The sequence below is a fragment of the Musca domestica genome, unplaced genomic scaffold, assembly GCF_030504385.1.
Source record: "Musca domestica strain aabys unplaced genomic scaffold, Musca_domestica.polishedcontigs.V.1.1 8, whole genome shotgun sequence".
NCBI lineage: Eukaryota > Metazoa > Arthropoda > Insecta > Diptera > Muscidae > Musca > Musca domestica.
The window spans coordinates 5,405,204-5,430,655 of NW_026712409.1; positions in this window are offsets into that span (position 1 = coordinate 5,405,204).

Consider the following 25,452-nt stretch of genomic DNA (forward strand, 5'->3'; position numbering starts at 1 on the left):
ACCGCTCTAACTGTTGGTTTTGGATGTCCAGTAAAACTTAATTTATGAGGAGAAGAAGTGTTTTTTAAATGCAGAATTGTGAAGGAAAATAAATATAACAAAAATAATAAAAAAGAAATATAATAATAGATATAATAATAAAAAAATAATAAATAATAATAATAAAATTAATAATAATAATACAAATAATAATAATAATAATAATAATAATAATAATAATAATAATATAATAATAATAATAATAATAATAATAATAATAATAATAATAATAATAATAATAATAATAATAATAATAATAATAATATAATAATAATAATAATAATAATAATAATAATATAATAATAATAATAATAATAATAATAATAATAATAATAATAATAATAATAATATAATAATAATAATAATAATAATAATAATAATAATAATAATAATAATAATAATAATAATAATAATAATAATAATAATAATAATAATAATAATAATAATAATAATAATAATAATAATAATAATAATAATAATAATAATAATAATAATAATAATAATAATAATAATAATAATAATAATAATAATAATCATAATAATGATAATAATAATGATAATAATGATAATATTAATAATAATACGGGGTGAGATAAAAAAAAAACAGAAACATCAGCAGAAATGGTTCGAAATTTAAAGAAGCGACTTGATCGAAACCCGCGTCGCAGTGGCCGAAAAATGGCTCGTGAGCTGAACATATCGCAATATTCCATTCGGAAATATTGAACTTACACCGCAACAGAAAGAAAATAGACTCAAAAGAGCTAAAGAGTTGCTTCGCTTGGCCGAAAGTGGTGAACTGCCGAATTTGGTTTTCGCCGATGAGAAAACATTCTTTGTCTAGCAGTTTGCAAAACAAACAAAATGCTCGTGTTTACTTGCCAAAGAGGTCAGCTGAAAATGTGCACCTTCGATTGGCCACCAGAACTCAAGCGCCGGCCATGGTGGTGGTGTGGGCCGCCATAACAGCCGATGGTCGCTCTCCGCTCGTATTAATCGACCGTGGTATCAGAATAAATGCCGAATATTATCTCGAAAATATTCTGGAGGGTGTATTAAAGCCTTGGGCACGCAAACATTTTGGCCGCAGACCTTGGTCATTCCAACAGGACTCAGCACCATCGCACTCAGCAAGCTCCACTCAATAGTGGTTACAAAATGAGTTTCCTTGCTTCATTTCCCGCGCACAATGGCCACCAAAATCTCCGGATACCAATCCGTTGGAATATTGTGTCTGGAGTATTTTGGAAAGCAAGGTCGGCACTAAAAGAAACCAAAGTGTCGATCACCTCAAGCAAGCGCTTCGCCTGGAATTGGCCAAAATACCGCAGAGCAACATTCGGGCAGCGCGTGACGGTTTCATTGGCCGTTTGAAGGCCATGATTCGTGCCAATTCGAACAAATCTAAACTTATTCTAAAATTTGATGCTATTTCCGACATTTTTGCTTTCATTCAATAAAATTAGAAAAAAGTAAAAAATATGGCGTTTGACTTTGTTTCAGTTTTTTATCTCACCCTGTATAAATCAGTTCTCCCATACGTTTATAAAGGAATCTAAATAGACTTTAATGTAAAAGTTTTTGTAGACTGTTCTGAAGGAGTTTTAATCAATTTTTTCATGAAGACCTTATAGACTTCGGTCGGGAGTTTCTTAGACTCCTGTAAAAATATTCTCTTATAGACTATACTATCCTTATGGTCAATAAATTCCTACAAAGGTACCTCAGGCTTTAAGGTCCAATTGTTTTTGATTTAATTATTAACTTTTCCTATGCCATAAACTTAGCGATTTCCATAAATCAAAATGTTTTTCATGATTTATGACCTTTTCGCTGGACAATTATCGAAATTATCACTAATTAGCCTATTTCGATTATTTTCACGCAAATCATTGGCAATCATTTGCTTTCTTTCTTTCATCATGAAATCATAAAATGTATTGCTTTAAAATTTTATGACCCTTCGCTGTAATCCTTTTTAATGGCAAAGAAATTACACCCCAAAAATTAGCAGCAATGGACCAATGAAAGAAATAAAATGGACTGCAACATTTCCATAAATTAGCTATGCGAAGGTGAAAACAATAAAAAGAATTAAACTCTTTCGAGTCATTTTTCCGAGCGCATGGTCCTCATTGCCCCCTCCCCTCCCACCATATTGATGAGGAACATAATGGACTGGAGGTATTAATTTTTTATAGCTAAACTTGGCTTTTTATTGTTGTTGTTGTTGAACTTTTGCCTGGCAATGTTGTTCAAGATTGTGCAAAAGTTTGGGCCTGTGTGCACGTGCTCTTAGTGAGTCGGTGTGTGTGTGTGTGTGTAAAACAGAATCCTACAGCCAATGTAGCATTGGAACATTTTAAATAAAAACAAAACAGAAAAAGAAAATTGCCCCATAACACCTTCGTCAAACAAGCAAGGGTAGGGATCGCATAAACGTCATCCACATCATCACCATCACCTTCGCCACCAATGTCATACCTGGCGGAAGGTGCCACACAAAAGAAGAACACACCATTTTAAGCCTTGTCCATTAAAAGTTATAATCATGAACTTTGTATGCAGATCACACTTGTATTTAAGACCACTTGATTACTGCAGAAAGGCAAATTTTCATTTATTACCCCAAGTGAAATGCAGTGGCAGTGTGAGTGTGATGTGAGAGGCGAGAAGAGGGAGAGATAGTGAGAGCGTGGAAATGACAAAACCCGTAGCATCGACTGCTGCCAAGTGTCAGCAATGGTCGGTGATGTTGTGGCATAAAATTACGTTAGCATTGATAGTTGGCAGTTTTATAGATTCGATTGGGACTATTCGGTTCCATGTCTGATAAAGACGTTAAGGCCTCTACAGTGGTCAGAGATGTTACCGCAACTAAGAATGCAAAATCAATGTCAATCAATGAAATTGCAGATCAGATATTCCAAAAATAAAGCCCATTACTGAGTAGATTACTTCATTAGTGTCCCACGTGTAACATATGCAGACTTAATTCGGATATCCAAAAACAATAATAACTCATGGATTTTTTTGAATTAGAAGGAAGAATTAGCTGAGATAGCATAATAGGGACTCAATATTCTGAGATGGAGCCCGAGCGGCCATACAGCACCAAATGGCCTCTATCTATGTTACAACGTCACAAAATTCCATGTTGAAAATTTTTTATAACGTCGTAGTTTTGACCCTAGAGAGAGGGAGAGGGGGGGGGGGGGTTTGGGTTCAAGTCATATAAAGAATGTGACCTATAAAGGAGTCTTTTTTTTAGACTCCTGTGAAGAAATCTTTTTAGACTCCTGTGAGGGAGTCTTTTTAGGCCCCTGTGAGGGAGTCTTTTTAGGCCCCTGTAAAGACGTCTTTTTAGACTCCTATGAAGAAGTCTTTATGGACTCCTATAAAGAAGTCTTTATGTCAAGGATTGTTTGTAGACTCCTCTCAAGGAGTCTTTATAGACTCCTCTCAAGGAGTCTTTATAGACTCCTGTCAAGGATTCTTTATAGACTCCTGTCAAGGAGTCTTTATAGACTCCTGTCAAGGAGTCTTTATATACTCCTGTCAAGGAGTCTTTATAGACTCCGGTCAAGGAGTCTTTATAGACTCCTGTCAAGGAGTCTTTATAGACTCCTGTCAAGGAGTCTTTATAGACTCCTGTCAAGGAGTCTTTATAGACTCCTGTCAATGAGTCTTTATATACTCCTGTCAAGGAGTCTTTATAGACTCCTGTCAAGGAGTCTTTATAGACTCCTGTAAAGTAGTCTTTACAGACTCCTGTAAAGTAGTCTTTACAGACTCCTGTAAAGAAGTCTTTACAGAATCCTGTAAAGAAGTTTTTACAGACTCCTGTAAAGGAGTCTTTATAGAATCCTGTATAGGAGTGTTTACAGACTACTGTAAAGGAGTGTTTACAGACTACTGTAAAGGAGTCGTTTTAAACATTCTGTAAAGGAGCCTTCACAGGCTCCTGTAAAGGTGTCTTTGTAGACTCCTGTAAAGGAATCTTTATAGACTCCTGAAAAGGAACTTTAACTGAACTATTTAAACTCTTTTCTGAAAGAATGTTTGTATGTATGTGTAAAGTGGTACCTGTAAAGCAAGGTAGGTTCTGACGCGTTTGAAGAATTCCTATGCTCATTTTTTTAGGAATCAGAGCTTGTTAAAATATCGGTTAAAGCTTTTCCCTAAAAGCTTTTATTTAATATCTTAAGCAAAGTATTCCTTGTCAAGAAGATCAAAATATCCCCTGGACATTTTTCCCCAGTCAATGCAACCAAATATACACGAACAAATGTGCAGTAATAATAACATAAAAAAAAGAAGAAAATTTAAATATTTTCTTCATCACAAAAAAAAAAAAAAAACTAGGAGAAAGAAGTGCAAAAACCTCTGTCATGCTAAGTACTTTTTCTGATGTCCACACCGAACTCCGTACTCTTTCAACCCAACAATGTTGGTGTGGTAAATGCTTCATTCTCACATTTAGTTTGTCTTTTTGTCCCCATCTCGCCTGCTTAATTGCAGCAGAGCTTTGTAGCTGGTACAAATTGCCATTACTGCCATTACATTACTACCTCAACGTGTTTTTCTACAGCTTCTTGGCGTTTATCGTTCTTCTGCTTGTCTTATTTTTCTGATGGTCCTGCTCTTCATTATAAGTAGACTTTTTTGCATATTTTGCTCTCAAACGGTTTTATCCCTCACAAAAAAGTGGACTTTACTTGCATTGCTTAACTTATTGAAGCAGCGTTTTTTGTAACGACTTTTCTAAGCATTGAGAAGTAGTTTTTGTTGCAGTCTGATGTCCACACTATTCCAGGTATTTCTGGCGAAGTAATGTTCTCTTTGCTCCCCTTTGTCGTTGTGTGTCAGTGACTCCCCAACTGTTGTCTATTAAAATGTGAAAACAAACAGCAACAAAACTGCACCAAAGTATGTGATGCTGAAAAGAAAATGTTTTGTTTTTCCCCCTTCTGGCCAAGAGGGGAAAAAAAAGAAAATCATAATACTCTTCATAATTCCATGGAATATTTACCTGGTAGAGGATTTTCGAAAAAAGTGTTCATGTTGTGTGTTTTTCATTCACACTGGCACTGCTTTGTAGTGGTTCTGCTGATGGTAGTTTTGTGTGTTAGTATTTTTGTTAATACTCTTTTAATTTGTAATTTTATTGCCAATTAGTTTAATTAGCTTAGTTTTTGAAAAAGTTTTCCCTCCATTTGCTTTGGTGTGGAGCAAATTGGGCTATGGTGACGAATAAGTGTTGGCCAATTTATTGCTGCTGCTGTTGATGATGACTAATACGCACTGCGGTACTGCATTGGAGGCTGTAGGTTTGTCAATTTTGCTCACAGTCATTAGGGCCGGCATAAATATTTAAATATAATTGCAATATAATTGAACAAAATAAGGACCGTTTAGAGATTATTATCAATTAAAAGAGTGAAATAGTAATTTTTTGAGTTGAGACAGAATGTATTGCATATTTTTAGGCATCACACAAAGTTGTATTGCGCCCCAAATTGATGCAGGGAATTTAATTTATTTTCATTAGAAAACATTTAAAAATTGAAATAGACCAATTAGTTCTTTGCAATTTTCCTGAAAATATTGGGACAATAGATTTATTTGGCGGAATGTGACATAAATTTAAATTGTTGACCATCTATGGTGTAGGTTCCGAAGGAATACACCGTCTACAGTGGAGGTTCCGAAAGAATAGACCAATATTGTCCATTTCGTATCGGGCCTAAATAAATATGATATAAATATTGCCACGTACCAGGTTTGGACTATATCGACTTCACTTAATATGAGATAGAAAAAAATTTGAAAATAAGAAAAAAAAAATAGAAAATATTGAAATGTGCGTGAGGTACACGATAAAATATAGATAAAAATATTGGTGTGGTCAAAATTAAAAGAAGGTACCAGAAGGGTGAGGTACCAGAAGGGGTTCGAAAATATATATCATCTACGCAACAGATCTTGTGTTGGCAAAAATGTTTGTATGTGTGAAATTTGAAGAGAGTTGGATGCATATTTCGTTCTCTTTGAGCGTTTTGTTTTTCAAAATCTTGAACTCTATTTTGGAAGAAGTGCCAGAAGAAATGGTCCGAACTCTACCATCTTTATAACAGATCTTGTGTGGATGGAAATATTGCGATGTGCCAAGTTTGAATGGAATCGAATGTAAACTACGCGTTTTATGAGTTTAATGGATATTCAAAATTTTGAGCCATTATGGGGGAGGTACCAGAAGGAGTGGTCTGATATATCCCATCATTACAGCAGATATTATGTTAGTAGAAATAATAGGATGTGTGAAAAATGAAGAGAAGCGAATGCCTTTTTTGGATTTTATAATAATTTTGGTTATTTAAATGGCGACCTTTTGTGGGGGAGGTACCAGAAGAAATGGTCCGATCTGTACCATCTTTATAGCAGAACTTGTGTTGATAGAAATATTGAGATGTGCCAAGTCTGCATGGAATCGGATGATAATTTTGCGTTTTATGAGCTTCATTGTTATTCAAAATTTCCACCCTTTGTGGGGGAAGTACCAGATCTTGTGTTAGTAAAATAATAGCATGTGTGAAATTCGTAGAGAACCGGATGCTTATTTCGGATTTTATGATCGTTTTGGTTATTCAACATTTTGAACCTTTCTGTGGGAGGTACCAGAAGAAATGGTCCGATCTCTACCATCCTTATAATAGATCTTGTATTGATGGAAATATTGAGATGTACCAGGTCTAAATGGAATCAAATGTTAATTTCGCGTTTTATGATATTCAAAACTTTGATCCTTTGTGGGATAGAGGTACCAGAAGGAGTGGACCGATACATTCCATCTCCCCCGAAGATATTGTGTTAGTAGAAATAATGGGATGTGTGAAATATGAAGAGAACCGGAAGCTTATTTCGGAATTAATATTCGTTTTGGTTATTTAAAACTTCGACCTTTTGTGGGGGAGGTACCAAAAGGAGTGGACCTATGTATTCTATCTTCACACCAGACCTTGGGTGAATAAAAATATTGTGATATGTGTAAATTGAAGACAATCGGACTCTTACATAATATTTTATAAGAGTTATAATTATTCAAAATTTTGGCCCTTTCAGGTGACCCACTGGCCTAGCACTGATGCAAATATTAGGATTTGAAAAGTTGTAACAAAATCGAAATAACCTTTCTCTTTATTTAATGTCAACCTTTTGTAGGGGAGGTACCAGAAGTAGTGGACCGATATTGCTCATCTCCGAACTTGATCTAAGTTTGATAATAATATTACGATGTACTAAGTTTGGACCAAATCGGATACTCCATTCGAGAGTTATCGTGCGCATCAGACAGCGAGACAGACGGACGAACGGACATAGCTAGATCGACTCCAAATGTCCTAAAACGCATTTGTTGTAAAGAGACCTAGGGTCTAAAACCGTTATTTTGACTAGGCACGTTTTGGCCATATCAAATGATATATACCCTCTCTAGCCATATGGCTGAGGGTATAATAATAGCAACAATGATCCTGAAATATGAATTTATACACATCATATGTAACACAGAATATATTATTTAGAATTATATTTTAAGTAGTTTAATTATGTATCACAATATCTTGAGGGATGGGTTAATTCCAGTCCAAAGGATTTCAGATCTACAGAAATTTTTCCGTAAATTATAGTGTCATAGGTTTCCGTATCGCCTCACTATAGACTTTTCTTACTTGTTTTGTGTACTGTAAATTAAAAGTGAAACAAACTTATGAAGACATCAATTATGGTAGTGTTATAGACATCCCTAACATCTTATTAGGCTTAATGAGATAAAACGAAGGGGCCAGTTGATTTGAAGAATTGGATCATATCACATTTCAAATATTCTGTCCGCACTATAGACTTTTATGATGGCCAAGATTAGCCTTTATAGGGTTCCATTTTGAATTCCTGTAAGAAAGTTGCACGCTTGACATAGCTTAGAGCACTACTCTTCAATTGGCTCACACCATGCCCTACATATTTTTCTCTTCAATTTAAAAAGTAAATTTGATTTTTGCCATTCCATTATCTCTGAAAAGCTTAGACAATACATCAGAAGTCATAAATCAATTATCATGTTCTCTTTTTTTGTGAATTAGAAAGAACATCGAGGACAGAGCTATTAAAAAAAAGAAGAAGGCGAGAGGGTGATATTTAAAAACATGTTTAATTTGTAGCTTGTAATTTTACTTCTTCTTGATAATAAATTACATTCAATTACATGAAAATTTGTCTGTGTGTGTGCAATGTTTTTCTAATTTAACAAAAGGACATTTTTCTTCGTTTGTGTGTGTGTGTGTGTGTTTGTATGTGTGTTAAGTTTGTTGTATTTGGTTATGTTTTTAATTTCCACAAATACATAAACAGATGGTGCATTCTGCATTCATTTACACTTGAAAGGAATAACACAAAAACCCAGGCTTGCAAGGCACACACACACACACCCATGTCCACACGCACAAACAAAGGACCACCAAAGGACATGTACAAGTAATACAGCAGCTTCCTTTCAACACTTCCTTTTGCGGGAAGGACAATGTGTGACTGGCTGCTTGTAACCGCTGACCTATTTGACGTTATGTTCAAATGCACATGCACACGGACACAGACACCCACACTAATACAAAACAAAGACAATTATAAAATGATGAATTTGCTTGTATTTTGGGATGTGTGTGTGTGTTTGTGCGTTCGAGTTCATGTAAGTGGACATGTAACATGCTCGTGATTATGCGATGATATGTGTGTGAATTAACACCAGCTGGAACAGGCTCATGTCGAAATTTGTTGCTCTCTTTTTTTTAGGGAGGATACACCCGTCCTTCTTAGAGAACAAACAAAGTTTTCGAATGGTATAGAAAATAATTTGCACAAACAAAAAGCCATTATTTACTTTATTGAAAGCTTTTGGAGCGATTTACTCCAGTCTACACAGAATGCAAGCTGTCGGGGGGGGTTACATGATTTTCGGCTTGACGGCTTTATCCATGATGCACCATTGCATAGCGTTCGCGATAACATGCATCATCCAGCGCCTCTTTGGAACTACCCAGAGTTCTCATAGGGAGTGGTAGCTCTCCACAGAGTTCTAAGTCTATTCCGCAGGTACCAATTCGAAGATAGGCTATGTAGGCTTCACTTCCCTCTTGGTAACGGGTTGAGGACTAACTTAAATATCTGATGCTCTATGGGTCGCAGTACCCGGTGGAGAATGCAACTCCACATAGAGCCAAAGCTCTACCCGCGATTTGGGTATAAACCACAACTACCGCGTTGAACCAAAAACAGGGACCTCTCCATAGTCAGGCTAGATCAACACATCTAGGGGCTCCCAACACCCGCTGAACCAGAAAAGTCTCCGGTCAGACATCGCAGTCAAAACTATTACCAGATTTTTGCTTCATACAGTACGGGACTGGTCAGTCAAAATGAGAGAATGTTTAAGGCTCAATCAGGACAGGACGAGTGCAACACAAGAGCTACACTGTTCTTATGCTGTCAAAAGGCAACTGATTAGATTTGAAAGTGACCCCGATAAGATCTGAAAGATCAATGGTGGTGGGGCAGACATTTGGGATTCCCTGTGAGTCCCCACCACATGTGGTACCAGAAAAACCACATCTCTGGTCAGATCTCGTAACCGAGTTACTTCCAGCTTCAGTCTCATGTGACCAGGGGAGTGGTAATACCATGGTTCCCTTAAGGAACCATGTCCTGTGGACGAGTACCCCAAGTGAAGGCCAAAACCAAAATCGGGGTTCGTCTGAGCAAAAGTAACATCAGGGATGAACCTGAAGATACTCTTCCATTCTCACTTTACATAATGTAAGATTCATATGTAAAGTGTTTTTTTCTACAGTTATTTTCAGCATTATGGCTACGGAGGGTATTTAACATTTGATACGGCCAAAATGTGCTCTTTGGGCCAAATCCGTTTTAACTCTTAACTCTTGAATGGAGTTTCTGATTTGACCCCAACTTGGTACATCGTAATTTTTTTACCAAATTTGGTTCGAGTTTGGAGATGGTCAATGTCGGTCCACTCCAAAACCTCAAATTTTTCAAAGACAATAATTTCACTTATAGAAAGAGAAAGGATCAATCGATTTTCTGCAAACTTTGCAAATCTCAATATTTTTCTTAGTGCTATATCAGGTGCGAAAATGGAAAATATCGACCAGCTCCATCATGTATCTTCCCCACAAAGGGTCAACATTTTGAATAATAATAGCTCTTATAAAATAAGAAATAAGCTTTCGACTTACTTCGAATTTCACATATCCTAATATCTGGTGTGAAGATGGGTTATATCGTATGCTATATATATATCTGCCAATCCCTTCTGGTACCTCGCCCACAAAGGGTCACAATTTTCAATAATTTTATCTGTCATAACTTGCTATATCTAAATATTTCTCCCATCCAGAAACCTAAGATGAATATGAAATTTATGATTTCGCATAAAATTGGATATAAATGTAAGATTTTCTTGTAATTTTGCCCATACCAATATTTTTATCTGTATTAGATGAGGTATGAAAATGGAATACTTAGGTCAACTATATTTGGTACCTCACGCACATTTTAATATATACTAAAAATTATCACTTGTCTCAACAACATAAATTAGGTAACCAATATGGTCCAAACCTTGCACGACGCACGATATCATATTTATTTAGGTCCGATATATGTAAATAATCGAACACAGGCAAAAACCGACTAATAATTTTTAATTTGTTTTGTTAGAGTTGTGTCAGTCAAGTTCATAGTTCACCAGTTTCTATACGTATGAGTGATTTCACATATTTCATATCACTCATACGCAGAATTTGCATACAAACGACCGGAGTCCAAAAAATTAGATATGGAACTAATACGCTCGATTGAACTAGGTTGGCACAACTCTACAAAAGATGGATCCTTCGCACAGTTTTTACCCACGGCATTAAATTACATGTTGTTGCCAAGTGTTAAAATTGCAAAATAACATGAATTACCAAATATTTAGCGAACGCTTCCATCCTTCTGATATGACTTGGTACTGTTTTCATACTTTAATTTCACACTCTCACACATGTACACATATAGAAAAGAGGATGCGGAAACAACGTTGCCTAGCGTTGAGGCATTTCGAAAAATAGTGAGAAAGACAAAAAAACTATATGTGACAATTTCGCATTATTAGCAACAATATGAGCAACAACTAATGTCAACAACAATAAATCCTGGTGAGTGGTCCACAGACATGGATGCAGCGTGTTTTAAATGTTATTGTGCGAGCGAGTGTGTGTGTATGGGCGACTGAGTGTTTGATTGTTCACAAACGAGTTACTGTGACAACCAAAAACAATGCATGCATGCACTCACGCACATACTCTCTCGCTCTCATCGCCATTTGTAGTAGTAGATGTTGATGATGACGTTGACGTTGATGCCCACGTTACAAAACATGTATTGTCAATGTCTGCTCGCATATCCGTTATCCGGTATTTGTTGCAAACACAAGAGACAGAATAATTTCATGATAATCATGCACGGGATAATAAAGCAACACAAAACACATAAAGTCGGGATAAGGCCGTGTTAGCTATCCTTTTCTTAATATTGTGATTTTAGACAATTGCTGCCATTTTGTTAGCACCGTGACCAGGTTGGCAAATGGATGACGCCTTACAATGCATTATTAACTATGAAGTGAGCACTTCATTTCAAGCTTATCTCGTGTGGAGCATGATGCATTGTTTACGTGAAATTGTTGTTCAAGTGCCGTTTTAAATACATGGCTTTCCTGGAAGTGGAAACACCTATTGTGAATGTAATTTTGCTTCTGGTATTGTTTGACTTGCGTAAGTGCAAATGTATTTTAGTACTTGTAAATCGTGCAAAAGTGTATTGCATATTTCAAAGGTGGAAAATAGGGAGGATAGTACAATACAACTTTCTCTTTCTTTATTTTTGCAAATAGAATAGCTTGCTTTATAATAATAATTTATATAAAATAATCAATTGTTTTAAAATCATAAACTATTAGAAATAGTAAAATTTTACAGGTTACCCTGAATAGGTTTCCCTTGATTAAAATCGTTCTATAAGTTTTATTTAAATATAAGATGTTCTGCAAGTTGGGTCCGAAATAATTTCGATATGGATTTCTTATTACGTGAGTAGTAGAAGGTAATTACTCAATAAAGGATAAATATGGCAGTCTCTATGTGGTCCTATATATGTATATGTACTGCCACACTCATCAATGGAAAGCGTATCGGGACTTTTTAGAGGATCCAACTGGAAAGCATATAAAATTAAAAAAAAAAAAAAAAATAAAACAATAAATTATTTCGAGGATGGCTGCCATTGGCGCATACCTCGATGTCTTCTATAAGCTTCTGTCGATTGAAGAACTTTCGTATTCTTTCTTTAAATATAGGTATTTTCAGAGGTTATAAAGGGCCAATATTGTCCATTTCGTATCGGACCTAAATAAATATAATATAAATATTGCGACATGCCAGGTTTGTACTATATCGACTACTTCCTTCACTTTTTATGGAATATATGATAATTTTTTAGAAAATGTTGAAATGTGCGTGAGTTTTCAGATATAGTCGACCAAAGTATTCCATTTTCATTCTTCATCTAATAAAGATAAAAATATTGGTATGGGTAAAATAACAAGATAATGGAACATTTATATCCAATTTTATGCGAAATCATAAATTTCGACAAATTCCATATTCTTATCGGATTTCTGATTGAGAGAAATATTTAGAAAGAGCCAGTTGTAAAGAATCATTACCGATAAAAGTATTGAAAATTGTGACCTTTTGCGATAAGGTACCAGAAGACGTAGGCCTATATCCATAATCTTCAGACAATATCTTGACTTAAAGGAAATATTGAGATGTGGAAAATATGGAGTGTTTTTTATGACTATTTAGTTTTCTTTGAGCGTTTTATTTTTCAAAATCTTGAACCCTATGTGGGCAAGATACCAGAAGAAATGGTCCGATCTCTACTCTCTTTAAAACAGATCTTGCGTTGATGGAAACATTGAGATTTACCAAGACTGAATGGAATCGGATGTTAGTTTCACGTTTTTTTGAGCTTCATAGATATTGAAAATGTTGGACCTTTGTGAGGGAGGCAGCAGAAGGAATAGACCGATATATACCATCTTGACAGCAGATCTTGTTAGTAGACATAATGGGATGTGTGAAATATGAAGAGAACTGGATGCTTATTTCGGATTTTATAATCGTTTTGGTTATTGTTGTTTGGTTATTTAACATTGACATTGAGGTACCAGAAGGAATGGTCCGACCTCTACCTTCGTTATACCAGATCTTGTGTTGAGGGAAATATTGGGATGTGCCAAGTTTGAATGGAATCAGATGTTAAATTCGCGTTTTATTATCTTCATGGTTATTCAAAATTCTTACCCTTTGTGGAGGAGGTGCCAGAAGAAGTGGACCAATATATTCCATCTTCACACCAGACCTTGGGTTAATAAAAATATTGTGATCTGTGTAATTTGGAGACAATCGGACTCTTACATCACATTTTATAAAAGTTATAATTATTCAAAATTTTAACCGATGACCTAGTACTGACGCAAATATAAGGATTTGCAAATTTGGAGTAAAATCGGATTATCGTTTTTCTTTCTGTGCAGAAAATATATTTTTTGGGAAATTCGACCTTTTGTGGGGGAGGTACCAGGAGGAGTGGACCGATATTGCCCATCTCCGAACTCGATCTAAGTTTGACAAAAATATTACGATGTACCAAGTTTGGACCAAATCGGATACTCACTTCGGGAGTTATCGTGCGCACAAACCAGCCAGACAGGCGGACGGACAGCTCTAGATCGACTCCAAATGTCCTGAAACGGATTTGGTCTGAAAGAGACCTAGGGTCTAAACCGTTGTTTCGATGAGGCACGTTTTGGCCGTATCAAATGATATATACCCTCTCTAGCCATATGACTGAGGGTATACAAATTTCTACATAGAGTTGGGACCATCTAGTTCGTAGTTCAATACGATACTTCCCATAACATATGAGTGATTTCATAAATTTCAACTATTTCTTATCACTTATACGCAAAGATTTCATGGAAACGACCGGAGCCCACGGAACCTGTTAAGGGAATAGTTCGTTCGATCGAACTAGATTGGTGAAGACCTTATTTGAAGACTTTAACAGATCAATTTTCGAACCTTTAATGTACGAAGTACAAGATATCCAGTTAAACATCTTATTTCTCTGCACAAGGAGTGATTTCATGGAAAATTTGATTTTATCGATATATCAATGACCACTTTAAAAAATTAACCTTAACCTTATGCCTTAAGTTAGAAATTTTCAAAAATTCCGCCTTATCTCACCCAAGAGTGAAACTTATGCTTATTTTTAAAAATCTGGCTCTAATCTATCGCCCTCAATGGTCCATTTCGAACCTTTCAGCACTCTTACATTGTATATCGTATCCAACCTTTCATCGCAAAGAGTAGTTTTTCTGTATAATTTTCCGATTATTTAGCGGAAATGTTCTACATTTTTTAATAAAATTGTCGCTAAATGTCAAATCTAGCTCTTATCGAGCGCAAAACAATCATAATGTTCCTTTTAGTACCTTTGAAGTACACACTGTCATATATATGAAGTCTACCACCTCCTTTGCGAAAGAAATCGCTTGCAAAAATAAGGTTCAGAGACTTCTTACACCATGTACCATGTAATCGGTATTAGACATTGAAGTATGGATCGAGACGACCTAATAACAATACCTATCTAAATCTCGCAGATTTCGTTAAAGAATCCCAAAAATACTGCTATCCCGATTGTACACCCCACCTTCGTTAAGGCTCAAAGGACTTCAGGATGACTTTAAAATGATTACAAAATATTTTAAATAAGCTCCACACACTCACTTTATTGCCGATTGTTAAATTCACATTAAAATCTTTTTAAAGCCTCCTAAAATCGTCTCCTAAAGAGGCCACAACTGCTAACCGATGAATTTAGGATGAATTTGAAATTATTTCTCAACAAAGACATCTGCATCATTAACACCAATAAAACGGGCACATAAATCACATACACTTTGTGACCTCCTCGCGGGCACACACACATACACCATGCATGCATGTATGTAAGTGATCAAAATTCAATGTTAAAATAATGCCAAACAGTTGTCCTTTCGGCATATAACAATTGCGCAGCATAAATAAAAATAAATGTCTTTATTTACTTATTTATAAATCAATGTCTGTCTGGCTGGCCCGGGGAACGTTCAACGCTATGTCTGTTTGTCTTTTCTTGTTACTCGGCGTATTCAACACTATCGCCAATTTGCTTTTTGCGTGTGTGTATGTGTAGTTTCTTTTGGGGTCTGAACATAAAAAGAGCAATAAATACTTTTGCTTTCAATAATGCGAATATTTGAGAGTGTGTGTTCATGTGTATATGTGCAGCATTTTATTTACACAATCATTTTGTATTGTCGATCCCTTGCACACGTACAAACGCATTCATTTAACACACACACACACACATCCATACACATGTATGGTATTCACGGACGATGTGTACGAGAGAACGCGTAAAAGGCATACAAACACGTAGGCATTTATTGCGACAATTATTATTCTTGTTCTTTACTGGTTTTACTTGAATTGCCGATGATGCTGTTGTTGTTGCCGCTGTTATTGTACTTGTTGTAGTCGCTGTCGTCATTGTCGTTTTAAATTATCACCGGAAATTGCCCTCAATGACACTTGCTGCTTGTGCATGCTTTTTTGTTGTTCAACGCGCATTCAAGTGAATGCGTAAATGTGTACAGCAAACATCAATACTCACTTACACTCACTCGCTCGCACACAACACACAGACGCACTCACTTACACTTGGGACAACACGCAAACAAGTAAAATCGCTTAAACTATGAAATGTAAGAGAATACATTTACCAAGTAAATATGTACGGAACAGCAGTGCGTCGAGATTTTTATGTACGATTTGGGCCAATTGGTTTGGATCGAAGAAGAAAAAGGGTTTACCAATCGAATTGTTGCTCCCCTAGCCCAATTTTAATGTCCTGGCCTGGAAATGTTGCCGGTTTCGTGCGCCTTTTGGGGGAATGTGTGTGGAAATCAAAAAGCAAATAAGAAACGGATTTTAATGGGAAATTGATTTTGTACTCAGAGAGAGTGTACGAGTGTGCGAGTGGGTTTGCAAATCTTTGAAGGCATTTGTGATTTGAATATTTGAAATTCCCTAAAGTGAGGGATGGGGGAGGAAGGCAATGTATATGTGGTCTTAATAGACTTTAAAACAATATTGTAAAGCAATGTGTGATTGATCTACATAAATTGCAAGGGGAACCTTCCACTGTTCCGATTAGTAATGGGATAAGAGGAAACATGTGAAATTGGCCAAATTTGTTTAATGGGGTGAATGAGAACAAATCGAAGCAATGGACGTTTTCTGATGTTAAACAACACCACGGTGTATGTGGACGGCTTAAAAATGAGTTGTGGAGTCCCTTAGGTTATTAAAAAAAATAAATTAAGAGCTTTAACCCTTTTTTGGTCCGATTAGTGATGGAAATTTCCTCCCCTTGTCCAAAATTTATAACATTTAAAAGCTGTCAACAACTATTGCAGTTCTACATTGACTTCTTCATAAGCTTCGTAAAGGAAGATGTGCATGAAAATACATTCGAATTCAATAGAGCTAATTATATTCGGGGGTAGATTTCTGTTCTTAACATCATTATAAAAAAATCTATATAACCCAAATAGCAAAACCTATGTTAACATATAACTTGGTTGGGAATTGTAGAAGAAACCTTCCAAATAGCGAAAATCGGCAGGTACTGTTATATGGGGGCTATACCAATTTGTGGAATTGAATCGAACATTTTTTGCAAGAAGAGAACAGGCCTACTGTTTAATAATGGAGTTCTTTGCTAGTGAATTGCTGGGGTACAACCATGCCGATGCACTGTTGGCAAGAATTTTAAAAGAGCTTCCCGAATAAAATTAGTTTTAGGAGGAATATTGTGGTCCCAGATATTTGGACAAAATTGAAATACGATTTAAGGATAATTGGGAACTGATGGTAGTCGTCGGATGTGGACGAAGTGTGGCTGATTGGCATTTACAATATTGACGATTTGTGAGTAATCGAGGATTACGATCTTCGGGTTGTAGATGATTTGAAGACAATCGGCCACCCTGATGAATGATGTTCGGGTGCAATGAAGATGTAAGGGATGTCGACGATTTGAAGTTAATCGGCAATTCTGATGAATGGTCGTTGTGGACCACTATGAAGACGATTTTTCTTCTCGGGTTACAATCGGAATTACTGTGTTCGGGTCGTGTAAGAGGAGTTGATGATCGGGATCTCATATCGGTGCTCGAAGGTTAGTTAGTCGCGCTATGTTACGGTCTACGACTAACTTAACATTACTACTCAAGATTTCGTTTGGGACCGTAGTCCTAAGTTCATGTGTCAATGTATTATTACGATTTCTCTTCATCGGAGGACAGCAAATGATCTGTCAACCGAAACGAAAACCCTATAAATCACGACAATAGCCAAGTGGATAAAAATCATTTCTCATGTGTTGCATGTGTTTGAATAGAGCTTTCAGAAGGAAATATATCATTGACTTGTTGAGTAAAAAAAAATTGGCTCGCACTTTAATGGAATTCTAAGAGGTCGCTAGGAAAAAATCTAAAAGATATGTAAGGATATTCCTGTAAGGTAAAGTAAGTACAAAGGCAAGGGTCCACAAGGTTATGTAACATTCCTACAAAAAACCTTCACAAGTACTCAAGCAAGAATCTGCAAAGAGACAACTGAAAAATACCATAGTAACTGTTCAAACAAGGATCTACAAGGATTTGTAGAATCATTGCCGCAAAAGATACTAGAAGAATTCTAACGAGGATCTAACGGGATATGCCAAGCTACTACTGCAAGAGACTTCAATAAGAACCTAAGAAAGGAAAGTGCTTACCAGGTGCTACAATAACGGTTTTCAGACCCTAGGTCTCTTCGGACCAAATCCGTTTCAGAACATTTGGAGTCGATCTAGCGATTTCTGTCCGTATGCCTGTCTGGCTGGCTGGTGTGCACGATAACTCTCGAAGGCAGTATCCGATTTGGTCCAAACTTGGTATATCGTAATATTTTTGCCAAACTTAGATCGAGTTCGGAGATGGGCAAAATTGGTCCATTCCTTATGGTACCTCCCAAAAAAAATTAAAAAATAAATTTTCTGCACACAAAGAGAACAGATAATGCGATTTTGCTCCAAAAGGTTCGAAGATGAACAATATCAGTCTACTCCATCAAGTAGTCCCCCACAAAGGTCAACATTTTGAATATTTACAACCCTTATAAAATGCCATGTAACAGTCCGATTGTCTTCAAATTTCACACATCCCAATATTTTTATTAACTCAAGGTTTGGTACCTCCCCCACAAAAGGTCGAAATTTTCGTAAAATATATTTTCTGTCAAGAAAGAGAAAGGATAATCCGATTTTGCTCCAACTTTGCAAATCTTAATATTTGTGTCAGTGCTAGGTCAGGTGCGAAAATGGACAATATCGGTCCACTCCATCATGTACCTCCCCCACAAAGGGTCAAAATTTTGAATTATTATAATTCTTATAAAATGTTATGTAAGAGTCCGATTGTTTTCAAATTTCACACATCCCAATATTAATATTATTAACATCGGTTCTCCCCTTTTTGTTAACTCCCCCACAAAAGGTCGAAATTTTGAATATCCATTATGCTCATAAAACGCGAAATTAACATCCGATTCCACTTAGACTTGGCACATCAGAATATTTCCATCAACACGGGATCTGTTATAAAAACGGATCGGACCATTCCTTCTGGTACTCCCCCTACAAAGGATCGACATTTTGAATATCCATGAAAGTCATAACACAAGATCTGTTGTGAAGATGGGATATATCGGTCCACTCCTTCTGGGATCTTCCCCACAAAGGTTCAAAATTTTGAATATCCATGAAGCTCATAAAAAGCGAAAACAACATCCGCTTCCATTCCAGACTTGGTGGATCTCAATATTTCCATCAACACAAGATCTGTTATAAAGATGGTACAGATCGGACTATTTCTTTTGCTACCTGCTTCCTTCTGGTACCTACCTTTTTTACTAATTACTAAGAGAATGTTTGGTGTTTCTTCCTAAAATCCAAATAAAAGTGGACATTTTATATGGCAAAGATCTGAAACACCAAACAAAAAAAAGATATTGTATGTAGTCATAATTTATATCGAACTTGCCTTCTATATTGCCCCCATCTTCATTTTTAATACGCTATAAAAATTAAGTATTAAATATCTTCATGACGATTGTGGGTAACCCTACCGCACTGAATATATAACTACATTACATATTCCCAAACCGGAGTTACTTATTTTGTTGTACAATAACCTTTGGTGGAGTTTTCACCACCACCACCGTCACCTCTGCCGGCAATGGTCACATGAATGCGCCTGTTTTTTATTTGTTTTTTTTTTTCTGTTTTGCTCGACCATGAACGAACATATTTTGCGGAAATGTCTGTTTAAATATTTTACAATTATCGCATGGGGGCCAATTATATGCGGAGGTTTTAATACTTTGCTGGCTGGCTGGCATTTCGACTTACTTCTTGGGCTTGGGCTTTTTTTATTGGTGTCTTGTTTCGTTTGTGATGGTGTCCTTGTTTTTGTTGGAGAAATTCGAATGCCTTGAGTTTTTAATTTTGTTTTTGTATTTATATGTGTAGGCCACTACACACTTTGGTCGTTTCAGCTGTTAACACCATGGAGTGTGTTTGTGTGTATGTTAATTTTCATTTCCGTTGTGATTAATATGCGAGTTAACTTGTTCAGTGAATATCTGGTGATAACGAAGTTAAAAAGACCTTGGTTTAATTAATCGAAGAGGGTGTAGAATACTTCGAACTTTGTCATTTAAATTAAATCCTCTTAATTTTTGATGAGATTTTGTAATCCAAAAATTGTGACTGCTTTTCATCATCTCTTGCTTTTTAATTTCAAATGAACAATAAATGATACTAATAACATTTGCAACACATGTTTCAAAACTTTAGATCTGCCATATTTCAGCTGCTGCCAATGTTTGTCAGACAGCGATGCTGATGCTGCTGATGTTGCAATGCTTATTCATGTGTAAGTGGTTACTCGACATTCATAATAATGTTATTAAACTTTAAATTGGGTTAACAAGATTATTTGTTTACAACAACAACACGCTTGTCGAAAACAACAGTAATGCCAACAACAGCATCATAATCATCATCACTACCAGCAACACCGGCAGCAGAATCATCAGTAGTGGCAACTTGAATTTCAACAACAACAAATATGAATAACATAACGAAATTATTTTAAATTAAAGTCTGCATATGTACGGCAATCTGTATTATTCAAATACTTATTTACACGTACAAACACATTCACACACACACACAAATATGCACATAAACATAGCAGAGGGGAAATTTGTCTGAAATGTTCAAGGATAACAGTTTATTTTAAACAACACATTTATTCGAGCTGAGAATCAAGGCTAAAGGAGTCGAGGGTTCAGTTTTCATAAAGGGATTTAAAGGTGGAATCTATATAGAAAATCGGAAAGGGGACTCTTTAAGAAGGTACTGAGGTGGGAGTATAAATAGACGGATCCTGAGCTGTATTCAACAGTTTACAGGCTTTCTGTCTAAGATCTGGGGAGTGAGTTTGTAAAGATGAGCAGTAGAGCGAGATTTTCAATGAGGGCTGAAGGAGCGTAACTTTTAAAGATTGTTGAAACAAGATTTTTTATAGGTAAGATGAGGAGGGTCTGAATAGATCATCGTTAGGTAGTCTTTACATTCCAGTTGAAAAATATTTCGTTTTCAACAACATGGATTATTTTTAGAGTATTTATAGATGAACTGAAAAGTGCAAGTTCTGTAAAAATAGTTGGAGTAGCGAGCTAAGGGTGTAAATTTCGTGGATGAACGGAAGAGACCTTATAGAAGAGCTTGACAAAACGTGTTAAAAAGAGAGCTGAAGTTAAGCTGAAAGCTGACCCTTATTTTCTGAAGTGACCTAAAAGCGATGTAGAAGAGATGATGACTGGAGATGAAGGCGAGCTTTAAAGACGAATTGGAGGTCAGAAGTCCCTGAAAGTCGAACTGGAGGTCAAGGATTTTCATAGTCAAACTGGAGGTCAAAGTTCCATTAGCTGGAGGCCATGTAGTTCTTATAGACAAATCAAACGCCCACAGTGTCTTTATAGCTAAACTAGAAGTCAGGGAGTTTTTTAGGCGAGCTAAAGACCTGCAAGTCATTACAGACTAGCTAAAGCCAGGTAGTTCTCACAGGCCAGGTATTCTTTATAGACGAGCTGAAGTCCAAAAAGTCCTTTAAGATGCGTTGGAGCCAGGAAGTGCTTAAGAATAAAGCTGGATGCCAGGGAGTCCTTATTGATGAACTACAGGAAATGAAGTCTTTATATATGACCTGAAGGCCAGGGAATCCTAATATGTGAGCCGAAGGACAGGGAGTTCTCGGAGACGAGCTGGAGACGAAGGTGTTCTCAGAGACGAGCTGGAAACGAAGGTGTTCTCAGAGACGAGCTGGAGTCAAAGGTGTTCTCCGAGACGAACTGGAGTCAAAGATGTTCTCCGAGACGAGCTGGAGGTCAAGGAGCTCTCAGAGATGAGCTGGATGCCATGGAGTCTTTATAGACGAGATAAAGCCCAGGAAGTATTTTATTGTTAACTGGAGCCCATGGAGTCCTTATAGACGTACTACAGACGTACTACATGGCATCTTTATAGACGAGCTGAAGGCCAGGGAATTCTCATAGGCGAGCTGGAGGCCAAGGAGTTTTCAGATGCAACCTGGATGCCAGGGAGTTCTCAGAGAAAAGCTGGAGGCCAAGGAGTTTTCAGTGAGGAACTGGAGGCGAGGGAGTTCTCACAGACAAGCTGAAGACTAGGGAGTCCTCAAAGAAGAGATGGAGGCGTGGAAGTTCTCAGCGACGAGCTGAAGGTCAGAGAGTTCTCAGAGACGAGCAGTTTTCAGAGATAAGCTGAAAACAAAAGAGTCTTCATAGAAAAGCTGAAGGCCAGGGAGGCCTCAGAAAAGAGCTGGAGGCTAAGGAGTCCTTAGAGAAAAGATGGAGGTCAGAGAATTCTCAGCGACGAGTTGAGGGCCAGAGAGTTCTAGGAGACGAGCTGAATGGCAGGAAGTTCTCAGAGACTAGCTGAAGGCTAGGGAGTCCTCAAAGAAGAGATGGAGGTCTGGAAGTTCTCAGCGACGAGCTGAAGGTCATGGAGTTCTCAGAGATGAGCAGGAGTTTTCAGAATTCTCAGTAACGAGTTGAAGGCCATGGAGTTTTCAGAGACGAAGCTTTCGGAGATAAGCTGAAGGTCAAAGATATTCATAGATAAGCTGAAGGCCAGGGAGGCCTCACAGACGAGATGGAGGCCAAGGAGATAATTTGATGGCCAAGAAGCCCTCAGAGAAGAGCTGAAAGCCAACATGTCCTCAGAGACTAACCGAAGGCCAGGAGTTTTCAGAGACGAGTTCTCAGAGGCGAGGTGAATGGCAGAAAGTTTTCAGAGACTTGAGCAGAAGGACAGGAAGCGTCCAGAGAAGAGCTGAAGGCCAACATGTCTTCAGAGACTAATTGAAGGCCAGGATGTCCACAAAGACTAATTGATGACCAGGAATTCCTCAGAGACGAGATTAAGGTCAGTATGTCCTCAGAGACTAGTTGAAGGCCAGGGAGGCCTCCGAGTTTATTTGATAGCCAGAAAGCCCTCAGAAAAGAGCTGAAAGCCTACATGTCCTCAGAGACTAACTGAAGGCCAGGAGTTTTCAGAGATGAGCAAAAGGCCAGGGAGGCCTCAAAGATTATGTGATGGCCAGAAGCCATCAGAAAAGAGATTATGTCCTCAGAGACTAGTTGAAGGCCAGAAAATCCAGGCGGAGTCTTAATACATGCATTTGGAAAATATTTCTTACAGAAATGATGATGACGGAAATTGAAGGGTCTTTAAAGAAGAGCTCATTTGTAGATGAGATGAAGTCTTCCTAAACCAGCGAATGCAGATAATTCAAATAAATGGGTCTTCGAAGTCGAACTGAATGAAAAATGTTTAAGCACTGGACAAATGTTTCCATAATAAGTTCTTGTCATTCTTAATAAGGATTTCCATCTAAGTGGAGCTCATGTTGAGAAATTTATTTACTACCGAAGAGGAGTTTGTAGTGCACTTTTAACGATTGAATTTCATGTATTTTTTTCTTCCTGGACACTTAAGCATTTGTGACACTTAAGCATACAGTGAGTGGTTGGTGGTGGCATTGGCATCGAAAATTAAAATATTAAAATATGTATATGAGAGAGAGAGAGCGAGAGTACATTTAAAACCAAGTAATTTTTAGATTGCAATTTTAGCTATTGTAATTGCTATACCTCCTTCCCCTCCTTTCCCCTGCCCAGGCAGCATATGCATTTGGGCAAAACCACACAAATAAACAACCACGAACAAACTGACGCCAAAAATGACCTAAAACCATGATCCTGACGCACCAGCGACATTGCTTCTCTTTAGGAATGTATTTAAATTTTAGTTAGATTTTAAATATTTTATAAATTCCTAACTAAATGAGAAATATTGTATGGCCGTGCGAGGAAGGGTAGTGAGTGTGTGAGTGAGTGCCAGCGCTTGGATAAAAATAAAGTCGAATAAAATGTGACGATGGGAATTTTATATTTTATTATTTATATTCACGACCGCACAATTTGTTGTGGTCACTTAAATGTGAATAGTAATTTTTGAATTATGACTGCCGTTTTGGTTGGTTTTAAATACTTTGAGAGCAGGGAGAGAGAGAGAGGGAGAGAGAGCGAGGGGAGAGAAATACATAGTAAATTAACAGTTTGCATAAGTCATAAAATACTTTTGCTAATGCCAATGCACATTCCGTTAGTCATCGTGGCCAACGAGTTGGCAAACATTCTAGTTTGCGAATTCAATTTCGAAACTACTCTGCAAACACATGAATAGTTGCAAGGCATTTATAATGACATTCACGTACACATACTGGTTTGCAAAATACCAATTCAAATAAACACACATGCAATTGTCCACAACAACAAGAACAACAACAGCAATTGCCCACTACACACATGTATGGATATGAGAATGCACATAAATTAAACCCATGAATGCAAAATACAAATAGTTTTGTTTTTAAATTAATTTGTAATGACATGGTATCCTTAAGTTTTGAATGGAAACCTGTTACTGCAGGAGCGATATGTGGCCTTATTTCAATGAAACAAGAAAAATAGTATCAGTCGGTTTTGCCGACAGCTGTATACCCCCAGCCTTGAGTTATGATTATTCAAGCTGTTTACCCTTTATGGGGGAGGTTCCGAAGCAGTTGGACAATATTGACCAATTCGTATATCACATAAGACTGATAAAAATATTACAACGTATCGGATTTGGACTATATCGACTACTTCCCATACTTTATATGAAATATGTGTAAATTTTTGGAAAATGTGGAAATATGTGTGAGGTAACACATAAAGCCGACAGAAGTTTTCCATTTTCATATCTCATCTAAAACAGATAATAATATTGGTATGTGCAAAATTTGAAGAAAATCGAACCTTTATATCCAATTTTACGCGAAATCATAAATTTCTATAAATTACATGTTCATGTCAGATTTCTGGTTAAGAGAAATGTTTAGATCTAGATTTTGTTTCGCAAGTTATGACAGATATAAGAATTGGAAATTGTGAATCTTTGTGGGTGAGGTACCAGAAGGGGTTCGCTAATATAAATCATCTTGTGTTAGCAAAAATGTTTGTGTGTTTGTGAAATTTGAAGAGAGTTGGATACTTGTTTCGCTTTCTTTGAGGGTTTGTTATTTCAAAAATCTATAACCCTATGTGGGGAAAGTACCAGAAAAAATGGCCCGAACTCTACTATCTGTATAACAGATCTTGTTTTGATGAAAATATTGAGATGTCTGAATATGAGCTTCATGGGTACTCAAAATTTTTGACCCTTTGTGGGGGAGGTACCAAAAGGAATGGTCCGCATATCCACATAACAGATCTTGTGTTGATAGAAATATTTAGATGTGCCAAGTCTGAATGGAAGCGAATGCTAATTTTGCGTTTTATGAGCTTCATGGGTACTCAAAATTTTGAGCCTTTGTGGGGGACGTACTAGAAGGAGTGGGCCGATATATCCCATCTTCACAACAGATCTTATGTTAGTAGAAAT